Raw genomic sequence first — 12,933 nt, forward strand, 5'->3', positions numbered from 1 at the left:
CCTCCATTAGCTGTCCTTCATTTTGTAGCTCCTATCCATAAGGTATCATATGCTTGATAAGGGAGCACGCTTTGGTCTACATCGGGCATTGCGCATGCTCAGAAACGTGTCGTACTTCTATGACATCAGCACCGCTCCAGACTTCACAGTGGGCTATTGCAGCAGCATCACCTGGCACTCTTTTTCCTCTCCAGCGCTCCCCACTGTCCTGCCTGTACACATCTTTATTGCAGTTTACTATCTGGCGAAGAGGCGGTCTGGACATCCTTCCTATATGAGCCTGTTGGTCACAACAAATATATGAGTTGTCTACTTACCTTTGTACTATTAAACGTGATATGCAGTCTACACTCAGAGGTGCTGTGTTTCTTCTTCTGTTTCTCCACATTAGACTTTGCTTCACTCTACCGCAGCTTGCTCGGGCATTCAGACTGCTTATTCCTCCCTCCACGCTTGGATTCCACATACACTGAATTTATTAACCACTTCTATACTTTTACCCCCTTCCTGCCCAGGCCAATTATCAGGTTTCAGCGCTCTCACACTGACAATTGTGCGGTCATGTAACACTGTACCCAAACTAAATTTTTATCATTTTGTTCTCACAACTAGAGCTTTCTTTTGGTGGTATTTAATCACCACTGGGGTTTTTATTTTTTGCTAAATAAACAAAAAAAGAACAAAAAATTTGAAAAAAAACCCACATTTTTCTTTGTTTCTGTTATAAAAGTTTACAAATAAATAATTGTTCTTCATAAATTTAGGCCGAGATGTACTCTGCTGCTTTTCTTTGGTGAAAATAACCCAAATCAGTACCGTATTTTCCGGTGTATAAGACGACCCCCTACTTTTCCTGTTAAAATATAGGGTTTGGGCTATACTTGCCGTATAAGACTACCCCTCTTCCAACACACAACAAATAAAAATGAAAAAACATCAGATTTGATTTCAATATGGTATGGTATTTCAGTATGGTATTCCGATGATGGGGTGCTATTCCTCCCACTGACACCAATGATGGGGCACTAGTTCTCCCACTGACACCAATGATGGGGCACTATTCTTCCCACTGACACCAATGATGGGGCACGATTTGTCGCTCTGATACCAATGATGGGGCACGATTCCTCGCTCTGACACCAATGATGGGGCACTATTTCTCCCACTGACACCAATGATGGGACACTATTCCTCCCACTGACACCAATGATGGTGCCCCATTATTAGTGTCAGTGTGTGAGGAATAGTGTCCCATCATTAGTGTCAGTGGGAGGAATAGTACTCCATCAGTGTCAGTGGGAGAAATAGTGCCCCATCATTGGTGTCAGTGGGAAGAATCGTGCCCCATCATTGGTGTCAGTGGGTGGAATAGTGTCCCATCATTGGTGTCAGTGGGAGGAATAGTGCCCCATCATTGGTGTCAGAGTGTGAAATCTTGCCCCATCATTGGTGTCAGAGCGATGAATTGTGCCCCATCATTGGTGTCAGTGGGAGGAATAGCACCCCATCATTGGTGTCAGTGGGAGGAATAGCGCCCCATCATTGGTGTCAGTGGGAGGAATCGTGCCCCATCATTGGTATCAGTGGAAGGAATAGTTTCCCAACATTGGTGTCAGTGGGAGGAATAGTGGCCCATCATTGGTATCAGTGGGAGGAATAGTGGCCCATCATTGGTATCAGTGGGAGGAATAGTGCCCCATCATTAGTATCAGTGGGGGGAATAGTGCCCCATCTTTGGTGTCAGTGGGAGGAATCGTGCCCCATCTTTGGTGTCAGTGGGAGGAATCGTGCCCCGTCATTGGTGTCAGTGGGAGGAATAGTGTCCCAACATGGTATCCAATTTTGGCCAAGATTTATGAAGAAATATTATTTGCAAAATGTTATAAGAAAACACTTTTTTCAAAATTTTTGGCCTTTATCATTTATATAGCAAAAAAATAAAAATCCCAGTGGTGATTAAATACCACCAAAATAAAGTTTTATCTGTCTCAAAAAAAAATGCTAATAAATTCATATGGGTACAGTGTTGCATGACCGCGCAATTGTCCGACAGCACTGAAAGCTGAAAATTGGCCTGGACAGGAAGAGGGTAAAAGTGTCCATGAAGTGGTTAAATGTCATCCAGTTAGAGTTTGAGAGTTAGAGAGTGGTGAGTTATAAATGCCATACCAATCATGTTGCTGGAGTTTGGAAGCTAGAGCAAATGTTTTATGTTTTGATGTAATGGCTGCTGAATGAGTATATTGTGAGGTAAGTGTACTGTACTTATCCTTCCTTTGGCTGCATGATAACTGTGCCCTGGCCTGTATACAGGAGGTCCATAGGTGCTAAGTTGCATAGATGGCAATGCTTCTACATCGCATTATTGGAGGAATAAAATGAGGAAGGCAGTAGGGTGCAGGCTATTCCTGTTCTAGGCACAGTACTTAAAGTGGAACTGTAATCAGAAAATTATGTCCTGATATATATCTGGTCCCTTTTGCAGGTAAAGCTATGTAAAACATTAAAAATAAGTGCCTACACTGTTTAAAATTCAGTAATACACTGTGTCTCCCTGCTCTGCACATGCTCAGTTGCTCACTATTTTTATACACTGTGCTGAAAATGTAGAGGCCAGTCTGCTGACAGCCTAAACATTTACTGCTCTTAAGGGGCTTTGGGCTTCAGCAAAATGGCAGCCTCTGGCCAGAAGAAACAAGAGCATGGCTGGAGGCAATTTACAACGCACGCTAATTTTGGCACAACAATTATTAATGTGGAATGTATGTTCCTTGTTAAAGAATGTTAATGATTATCAAGTTGTTATGTGTAAAGTTCCACTATAATGACAGCCAGCATTGAGGATACTTAACCTTTTGTAGGAGCTGACATCCTACCATTCTCCTTCTTTCTGTACAATGTACAATTGATTTTAGTCCAGCTGTGTAATTCAAACATCATGCTGTAGTGGACAGACTGCTCCATTTCAGAGTTTCTTTGAAAAAAAAAAACCCATAGATCATAACAAGAAAACTCTTTGTACTTCTGAGTGTTACATTCCTACGAGTAATAAATCCTACAAAGTCCCCATCCATTGGATATACTGTATTTGTATATAGGTTCAAACAAAAGGAATGGTATTAATTTAACAACTTCATATAAAAATAATTTTCATTTACTTTATTTTTTAAATACTTTGGGCTACCTGCTTTATAAATTGTGGTTATTTTGTGGGTGTTTTTACTGCCCTGGCACTCTAGGGCCCCCAGAAATGTAATGGGTAGTCAGGTAATCAGATGGTGCTCCTTTGATTTTGGAGTCCTCTAAGCATATACAGTAGGCATGTCTCACACATGTGACATGCCCATGTGTGCTGGTGTGCAGTCATGTTGGAACAGGAAGGGGTCATCCCCAAATCCCCATCCCCAAAGGGGTTTTCCACAATGTCTTGGTATACTGACGCCCTAAGAGTTCCCTTCACTGGAACTAAGGGGCCAAGCCCAACCACTGAAAAAAAACCCCACACTATAATCCCCCTCCCACCAAACTTTACATTTGGCACAATGCAGTCAGGCAAGTACTGTTCTCCTGGCAACCCCCAAACCCAGACACATCAATCGGAATGCGAGACAGAGAAGCATGATTCATCACTTTAGAGAACACATCTCCACTGCTTTAGCGTCCAGTGGCAACGTGCTTTACACCACTGCATCCTACGCTTTGCATTGCAGTTGGTGATGTAAGGCTTGGATGCAGCTGCTTGGCTATGGAAACCCACTGCATGAAGCTGTCTACGCACGGTTGTTGTGCTAATCTGAAGGCCACACAAAATTTGGAGTCTTTAGCTATTGACAGACAGTTAGCAACTTCTGTGCACTGTACACTTCAGCATATGCTTACCCTGTGCTGTCATTTTACATGTTATGAGTTGCTGTTGTTCCCAGTTGCTTCCACTTTGTTATAATACCACTAACAGCTGACCATAGAATATTTAGTAGCAAGGAAATTTCACGGATGGACTTATTGCACAGGGCAACCTATCACGGTACCACGCTTGAATTCACTGAGCTCCTGAGAGCGACCCATTCTTTCACAAATGATTGTATAAGCAGTCTGCATGCCTAGGTGCTTGATTGTAAAGTATACACCTGTGGCCATGGAGGTGACTGGAACACCTGAATCCAATGATTTGGAGGGATATCCCAATACTTTTGGAAATATATATCATAGTTACTTAACTTTATGAAGAAAAATTATTTGTTTGAAATTTTTTATAACAGAAAGTAAATGTAACTTTTTTGGTCTTTTTTTCTTTATAGTAAAAACAAAAAATGAAATAACAGTAGTGAATGCAATAATTTTTTTTTGCTAGTTAAATGGGCTGGAGGGCACATTATCACTTATCTGTCATAATGTGCCCTCCAGAGCTGCGCTATCACCAGTCTTGCAGATACAGGGACCTTTCATCTTCTTTCAGATTTTCTTCCATGTTTCATCTATTTGGCCACTTGAATAACTGGGCTGCAATAATGTAAATTCTGTGCATAAGGTATCTTCTGTCATAAAAACCCTACTGTTAAAAATTTAGCTAGAGCTTAACACTGCTTTAAAATGCTACCATAGGAAAGATCTAACTCTCTCAAAAAATGATATTAAATTCATTTGGGTACAGTGTTGGATAACCTAGTAGTTGTCTGTCAAAATATCCCAACGCTGAAAACGAAAGAATAGTTTAGACAGGAAGGGGGTTTACCATGCTGCATTTTAAGCGGATAAATTAGGTTAGATTTACACTAGCTCATAGCCTGTTTTTATACCAGTAATTTGGGGTATTGTTTCTTTGTTTTGAAAGCACATTCAATGACCTATGAAACTAACAATACATAAGCTAATCTTTTGCCAGTAAAGCCAAAATATTAAAATGTTCTTTTGCTCCAAAAATTACTGAGTGCTTAAAGCAGCTAATTGCCAAGTCTTTTATTTTTAGTTTTGCAAAGGATACAGGGTAAAAAAAAATTTTTACTATCTCTTGATTGACTGCTACATTTCTGAACAATGTAATGCGGTTTTTCTGTCAGCCTAATTAAGATTATTTTATTTTTTGATAATTGAAATAAAGGTTATATTATTTATTGTTTTTGGTAGCATTTGTTGGATCCATATATTAACCCTAAAGTATTTAAAATCTTCCAGGTCCCTATAGTATATTCAATATCTACCATTAAATTCAAAAGTGGAATTAAAAAAAGGAATTAAAAGCCTGACTACAAAAAAAAAAAAAAACACTAATTACCCCAAAATACCAACCATACCAGACTATCTGAACACCTATATATAGTATTTATAAATTCATATAAAAAAAAATAAAGAGAATTAAAAATCTGCTGAACCACATGGATTTCAACAAATAAAAATAGGAAACCTAATGTATACGTCAGTTTGACATCAGTATGAGACACTTATGAGATGATTTAGAAAATATTGATAGGTGCCTATGACCTCTGATGGACATTCTTCTGATTTCCATTTGATATGCTTCAAGCAGATTTCACAATTTAATAGACTTGTGTGGTAATGCAAAACCCTCTGATTCTCCTTCCCCTATCTGCCCAGGTGTTGGAAGGGTACTCATTCAGATCCTCCCTGTACCGCTGATGCTACCAGACCTATTAGCTGGGCCACTCCTTCCCTGCTGCTCAGATTTTCCTCACTCTGGGAGCAAGTGATGCTCTGAGCTTTCTTCCTTTCCAGCTCTGCTGCCTGTAGGTAGGCCTCTCTCTTCATCTGGTCCCCCTCCCAGACTCCTGCCTTCAGCCTCACATCTTCCTGAGCAGGCTCACTTACTTTTAAGGGTGTACTAGCCCCTCATCCATGTTGGGGATTGGCCAGGATCCCTCAAGAATATAAACCAGCCACTCCTCAGATCCACCCACTGCCTCTAAACTTTCCTCCAAAGCTCTAGAGCAGGGGGAAATTCCAGAGGGGCTGGCCTGCACAGCCTCTCAGCTGCCAACCACAATTTTACCTTCTGACTATTACACCCAGGCTGCTACTGAGCACTCCTCTCTAACAATTAGGACTCTAGCTCCCCCTAGCTAACTAGGAGGGTGCTATATTGGTATACAGAAAGATAAGGGAGAAACAGGAGAGTGGACAGGTAGACACTGCTGGCACTACCTGCTTTAGTGTTGAACAACAAGGATAGGAAATATTTTCCAAAACTCTCTGATCAATATATCCCCTGAAATGGAGATCTGGAATGTGTCTGTCTTGCCTATTAGACATGGCAATAAAAGGTTGTAGGTTTCCTAAAATTACAATAAGGTGATGCAGCTATTTTAGATAATTAGGGCTCTTGATGGGGTTTAGGTATGTGTGTCTAACTGCAGTTTTGTCTGTTTATATATGCAATTTATAGATAAGCCCTTATTAAAAAAATTACTTTACTCTGATCATGCACATGATCCATGGCAGCCTTGGAATAAAAGATTTATTTATTTGACACAGTTGCAGCAATTCCCAGTTCTGCTTTGCTCTACCAGGTTATTCAAATCTTGTGAAAAATGTGCACTTTATTCAGAGGGCATTAACCGCACATTACTCCTTTCTTTCTTGTAGCGACCGTGTCAAAGTAATTTATCCCACTTGTAAATGCAGCATTAGTTGTTGGAATGAAATTCTCAAACAAAAGGAACACTGTGCAACAGCTAAAAACGAAACAAAAAAACATAAGAAACAGATATCTGAGGTCTAGCTGTAGCTGAGATTAAGAACTAGTAAATTGTTTAGTGCAAAATCATATTGGTCACCATTGGTATGGTGTTAAAAGGTAAGGTCAGCCAATGCACTGTCCAGCAGTGACATACTGTAGCTAATGATTAACAGCCCAAAAAAAAAAATCTTTTTTTCTTTTTTTAGACCTATTCTTGGGGTTATTTGGGGCGCTGAATCAGAAAATTGCAATGATTAGACTGCATCAGCTCAAATTTACATATGGCCGAATGTATTTAACTTTTTAGCTGATCATCATGCTGATCAACTTGTTCTTCAGTTACCTAGTTTGTGTTTTTGCGTACAAGTTAGCAGATATAATGAAGGTGTTTATGTACTTCCTGCTGTAATTTTCCATTGAAAACATTGGATTCTAAAGTGTAAGTTAACTTTATTATAGTTATGGTCATATAGGAGATGTGTGTATATTGCCACTCATATTGTTTCATTTTTGCAGATCGAGCACCATAGAGATTATGGCTACTTTTTTATTTACTTCTTTCATGCTACAAGGGGATTAAATAAAACACTACATTAAAATATCCTGATGTTTGTCGGGCGACTAGGGTGAAGAGAGGTATATTGCATTTATGCTGTATCTTGAAAACTGGAGCTGATAGGGAAAAATTTGGTGCCATTTTTGGAATCAGCGGGTCAGACATACCAGGAATAGACATGTTTGATTCTTTTCATTATGAATCAAAATTATTTGGAGATCCAGGTGTATCAGAATTTCTGAATGACAATAGTAATTAATTTCAACTAATCTGTATTTATTGCAATATGGCTTTAAACATATTGCAATAAATACAGCAAGGTATAAAAGTGAAATAAGATGATGATTCCTACTTAATCAGCTTTATGGAACAGAATAGAATATAATAGAACAGAATAGAATAGAAAATAAAAGAATAGAATAAACAAAAGCAATAGAAGAAAACAGAATAGGCTAAAACAGAATAAATAGAATAAAAAATAAAAGAATAGAATACAAAAAGAATGGAATATAATAGGAATAGAATGGAATAGAAAACAATATAATAGAATAAAACTGAATAGAATAGAGCATAAAATGAATAGAATAGACTACAATAGAATAAAAAAATAAAAAAAATAGAGTAAAATAGAACGAATATAGCCATCTTCAAATTTTGAATCGATTTGAAATTCGAATATACGAAACTAATTAAAAAAACAAATCATTAATCATAACAAATATAATTAAATTAATAACCTAACTAACGAATCTGAAACAAAACAAATGTTTTTGTCCTGCACATCTCTACCCAATAACAGGTCGGGCCTTTGTTTGTGTACTAAAAATATAGCCTAGAAACAACTACAAGGGACACACAACATACGCATTCCCACTGTGCAACATCTTCTGGTCATCAGACTAAGTCTGCTTGCCAGGGTTTTCAGCTCCACCTCTGCCGATTATGCACGTTGCTGATGAATTCTTATTACGCACACCCCTATTGTTTGAAAATAATACCTATTACCCTTTATTCTATAAGAACTTTTGCATGGACAGAGGCAAACCTCTGAGAGAGCCACAACTGGAAAGCCATGCCTGTTTTGTCAACACCAATATAAAACATTGTCTGTTTTAGTTCTGGATAGTGAGTCAAGCATCAGACCCTCTGTTGGTTTTTGCTGCTGTCTTTGTCCCATTTAGGGGCACATTTCTCCTCATTTAACTTCCCAGCAACTATACAAACCCCTGCCAGCAGTTTATAATGCTGTTAAAATTTTATAGTCTTTACCAAATCCTAACATAGGTCTACTGCATCTCATCGTGATCTTAACAACATCCACTGCTCAAGCCCTGAAGAAGGGGGAGGACTTTTCCCCGAAATGTGTTGGCTTTATTTGAAGCTCTTAATCAATAAGCAATTAAGAAAAAACTTTGTGATATGAACTCTTGTACTAGGCTCCTCAATGACTACCTCAGTAACTATACAGGAAGCCAGGAGAAAGTCCTCTTTTGGTACAGAGCAAGCAATAAAATATCTGACAGAGGCTCTCATCCTTGGGGTGGGGTGTGGCAGAATTGTGTTCCTAACTTGTATATTGTATCCCACTGCAAGGGGAAAACATTGACGCAATGGCTAAATGATCCATCACAGAACCACCCATGGAAATGAAAAGTCTTATGGGCTACATGCCAAGATCTGTTGCATGGTCCCAAAGGCAACTGTCAAGGGTAGCAAAGGTTTAATAGGGGGCAATCTGTGAGTGTATATAATTACCAAATACACTACTTTCTACACAGAGGTAGGTTATTTTGCTTGAGTGGCACTATGTGCGTTAGTTCCTGTTGACCTCTTCAATCTGTGTGTTACTTCTTCTGACCCCTGTAATCTGTGGGCTTGCTTACCCATGACCCCTGCATGCCATGATTTACTTGTTCCTGGCCCCTTCTGTCACTTGCTTACTCCAGTCCCCTGCACTCTGTGCATCACATACTCCTGACCCTCCTGATTCTGTGCATTACTTACTCCTGACTCTATGCCTTCCTTACTCTTGACCCAACCCCACATTCTGTGCCTTACTTAATGCCGACCCCTGTTCTCTGTATGTTACTTACTCCTGACCCTTGCATGCTATGTGTCACATACTCCTGACCTCACACTACTTACTGCTGTCCCTTGTACTCTGTGCATACTTACTCCTGACCACTGCACTCTGTGAGTTATGCACTTCTGACCTATTTTCTCTATTCATTACTTACTCTTGACTCAGAATAGGCTCAGGTTTTATTTAACCATACTTCTTTAAGTGCCTTCCGATGGTACCGCAATTTGACCACACCCACAAATCACCGCAACACACTATGCACACCACATCATTCCTCTAATCATGGTGCCCAAAGGCATTTTGTCATTACCTTGAATATATTCCTTTTGTTCCAAAAGTCAGTGACCAATTGTTTGAGGGAGTATTAAAAATGGGGGTATGAATTTGTGTGCTTGGCTACAAATGTGGGTGTAATTTTGTCGGCATGGTTAAAATTGGGCAGGGTCACTAGGGTGTCCCAAGATTTCACTTTGAAAATCTGGTAACCATAGTATAGAATGTAGTTGAACACTCTCTTTGCTCAGAGCTTTGTATGAGGGAATGTTAATCTGCAGATTTCAGATGTGATGTTAAAAGGAACCCATCAGGGCAGACATTCAGGAGCTACAACCATAAATCTACTTTTAAAGCTTCAAGTTCTAGGTCCAATATCATTACCCATGCTCACTGCTTGATTTCTCACTGACACAGAACAAGTATGTGCATTTTAGGAATCAGGACACCTAATGGTTGATGTATATGTAGGACCCTCACGGGTAGCTAGCTCAGGTTTTTCAGCTAGAAAGGCAGAATAGCAGCCTGGACTGAGTCAGAAGAGTTAATCTGGGTTAATCTGGGTGAGGGCTGAGAGGCTCTGTGGGTCAGTTCCTTGATACTTGCTCCTGCTCTAGAATCTTAGAAAGGGCTGTGGAGGTGGTTGGCAGGGGTGAGGAAGGGCTGGCCTGCATACTTGGGGGACCCTTGCCAGTCCCCAAGCGGGAGGCTTTGCATAGGGTCAGGGCAGCCTTTAAATGTCTACTCTGTAGCAGAAGACTTAGAGTAAAAGATGGAGCAAGAAGGCTGTAGTGCAGGAGCCTGGTAGGGGGCCTAGTTGGGAAGGGGCCTACCTCCAGGCAGTGCTGCTGGAGAGGAAGAAAGCTCAGACCTCATCAGCCCCCAGAGCGAGGACCACCTGTGCAGCAGGGAAGGAGTTAGCCAGCGGAAGGCCTGAAAGCAGCCACCAGCTCATAGGAATAGAACTGCATAAGTAATTTTACACCCCCTGGGCCAGTTAAAGGGGAGAGGAGCATTCGAGTGAAGAACTTGATTAGCTCCTTAACCAGGACTGTTTATCTTAAAAAGGCAGGCACTGGATCCCCCCTGCCTAGGGATACCTTCAGACTGCTGGATAGAGGAGTATCTGGGGTCTGGGGTGGAACAACCAGGAGATGTTGGCTAGCTCTCTAAGAAGAGAATTTTGCTGTTAAAGAGACTTGTACATATTTCCAGGGAGATTGTCCTCAGTTGCAGTTTCCTTGGGCATCCCATACACCACTTACCTCATCCAAGTTCAATTCCTCTAATAAAATGCAAGTCTGTGTGGAAAATGCATGTTGCCTGGCTGTGCAGGACTATAGGAGGACCCAAATCTCTAGTGACTCCTAAGGGGGTAGTGCTACATATGAAAAGTGAACTGAACCAATGTGTCAAACGTTCACACAGCTACAACAACATTTACAGTATTCTGTGTTATAGAACTATCTTCTATGATCGTGAATGCCATCTAGTGGCCAAAACGCCTTTTCTTTCCTAACAGAGGTATTTAAACATAAATAACACATTATGGCCACTAGATGGTGATAATGATTATACGAGATAGTTCTATGACATAGAATATGGTAAATTTCGTTGAAGCTGCGGAGATGCATGTCACATTCAATCAGTGAATGTTTTATACAAAGATCCTCTAATGTACCCATGCTTATTCTGGATCAGTGACTTACTAAATTATGAAGCAAGGATAAAGATGACAAACCAAGTCATTGTTGGCAACTTCCATGTTTCTGTAATGATGGGTTTCCTTTACTATACAATGACAGTATTCCTGAATACAAAGTTGAAGCTCCAGCAAAAGCTGTGAGCTTACTGAACACTGGACCTGATTTATAAAACTGTTTTATTTTTCAAATGAAGATATAATGACAGGTTGTTGTTGGCCAGAGCATATTGAATTTTGCATATTAACCCTATCTAGCATAGGTTGTTTGGTATACTTTAATAAATGAATCACCTCCCAGACATGAAACATTGATTCACATTGCTGTGGGGCAGTGCATTTATTTCAGACACATTGATAAAACAGGGTCAGTTCTACAGTCAAGCCCCCCTTATATCTTTTAGGTTAGTCTTGCTCTTTACCCCCGCTGACACTTAATTCTCTGAACTTCCCCATCTGTCATTATAATCTGCCATGTGGGGTCATTCAGTGTAGTAAGATAATAAAGGGAAACGTAGGAGCGGAGAAGGAGAAATAAAACATTCTTGTAGCTTATAAACACCTTTTTCCTTCCTAATTTAGGATTCTGCTTTTGTTTTTTAGAATAATATGTGTTATTATATTTCATTTATGTCCCTACAAATACACCTGTCCTGTATTTGATGAATCATATCTGAACACTGCAAATCATATGGTATTTGGGATTTTACAAAAGGATCCTAGGCACCACACAGATGATTCTGATAAATGCATGATTTGCTTCATGCACCTACTTCGATTTAAGGTGCATGTGTGTATGTTTCTGTATGATAAGGAATGAATGGATGACTTACCTCTGCACAGGGTATCCCTCTACAAGCCTGCAGGCCTGTGTTAAGCTTCCTTTGTGGGTCTGATTCAGTATAGTCTCTGGCAGCTCAGAACAGTACTGCAGTGTGATCATCGGAACTGGAGTATATTAATTCAGGCCAGTATTATGTGTTAGTGCATGTATGCACGTGTTTTCCTGAGCTGAAAGGTCCTGTTTACATGGTTTTTAGATATAATGACTGATACCATATTATTACTTATGATAGGATTTCTACTCCTGAGATTATACAGCTCTTAAAGAATCAGTCCACCTAAAACTGGTATTTCAGCTCTAGGTAGATGTTGGTGAGTTGAATCACCTGCCAGCATTTCTTTTCCTATTTTTAGGGGACTTTGACAGTAAGATCTTTGTATCAGGATTCCCAAGTTTTTACATCTGCATGATTATGAATGGATATCACTCTCCCTGCAGGATGTTATTCAATATATACATATCATGGTACATAATACATTTGGAGGATTGAGAATCCCCCTGCTGCAGCAAAACTGTTGGCGGGGCAGTGGAGGATGTGGGCAAGGTTTGTGGCAGAGGCAGGGTCTTCAACCAAGGTTAAGTGTCACTCCAGCAATAAAAAATAAATTGTTTTGGATAATGTTGAGAAGGGACATAATTTATGTTAGGTTTTATTGCTACACAGTGGGTAAATTACAAGGCATGCTGGCAATGGCCAAACTTAAGGCATAGTTCACCTTTACCGAAAAACTACCTATGCAGGTAAGGGGTGTCCATAGATAAAAAAAAGTTGTGCAGTTTTCCC

General features: G+C 40.0%; 1 protein-coding gene across 2 annotated transcripts in view; it reads right to left on the reverse strand.

The window, feature by feature from the left end:
• The window catches only part of BAIAP2 (BAR/IMD domain containing adaptor protein 2), a 207,228-nt gene extending 194,981 nt beyond the window's left edge, over positions 1-12,247 (reverse strand). For both annotated transcript variants that reach the window (XM_089690996.1, XM_089690993.1), the window contains exon 1: positions 12,139-12,247. The gene's annotated coding sequence lies outside the window, so the exon portion shown is untranslated. The remainder of the gene's footprint in view (positions 1-12,138) is intronic.
• Positions 12,248-12,933: the final 686 nt, after the last annotated feature.

The sequence above is a fragment of the Staurois parvus genome, unplaced genomic scaffold (assembly GCF_062004578.1).
Source record: "Staurois parvus isolate SC_StPar_1 unplaced genomic scaffold, SC_StPar_1.0 ptg000548l, whole genome shotgun sequence".
NCBI lineage: Eukaryota > Metazoa > Chordata > Amphibia > Anura > Ranidae > Staurois > Staurois parvus.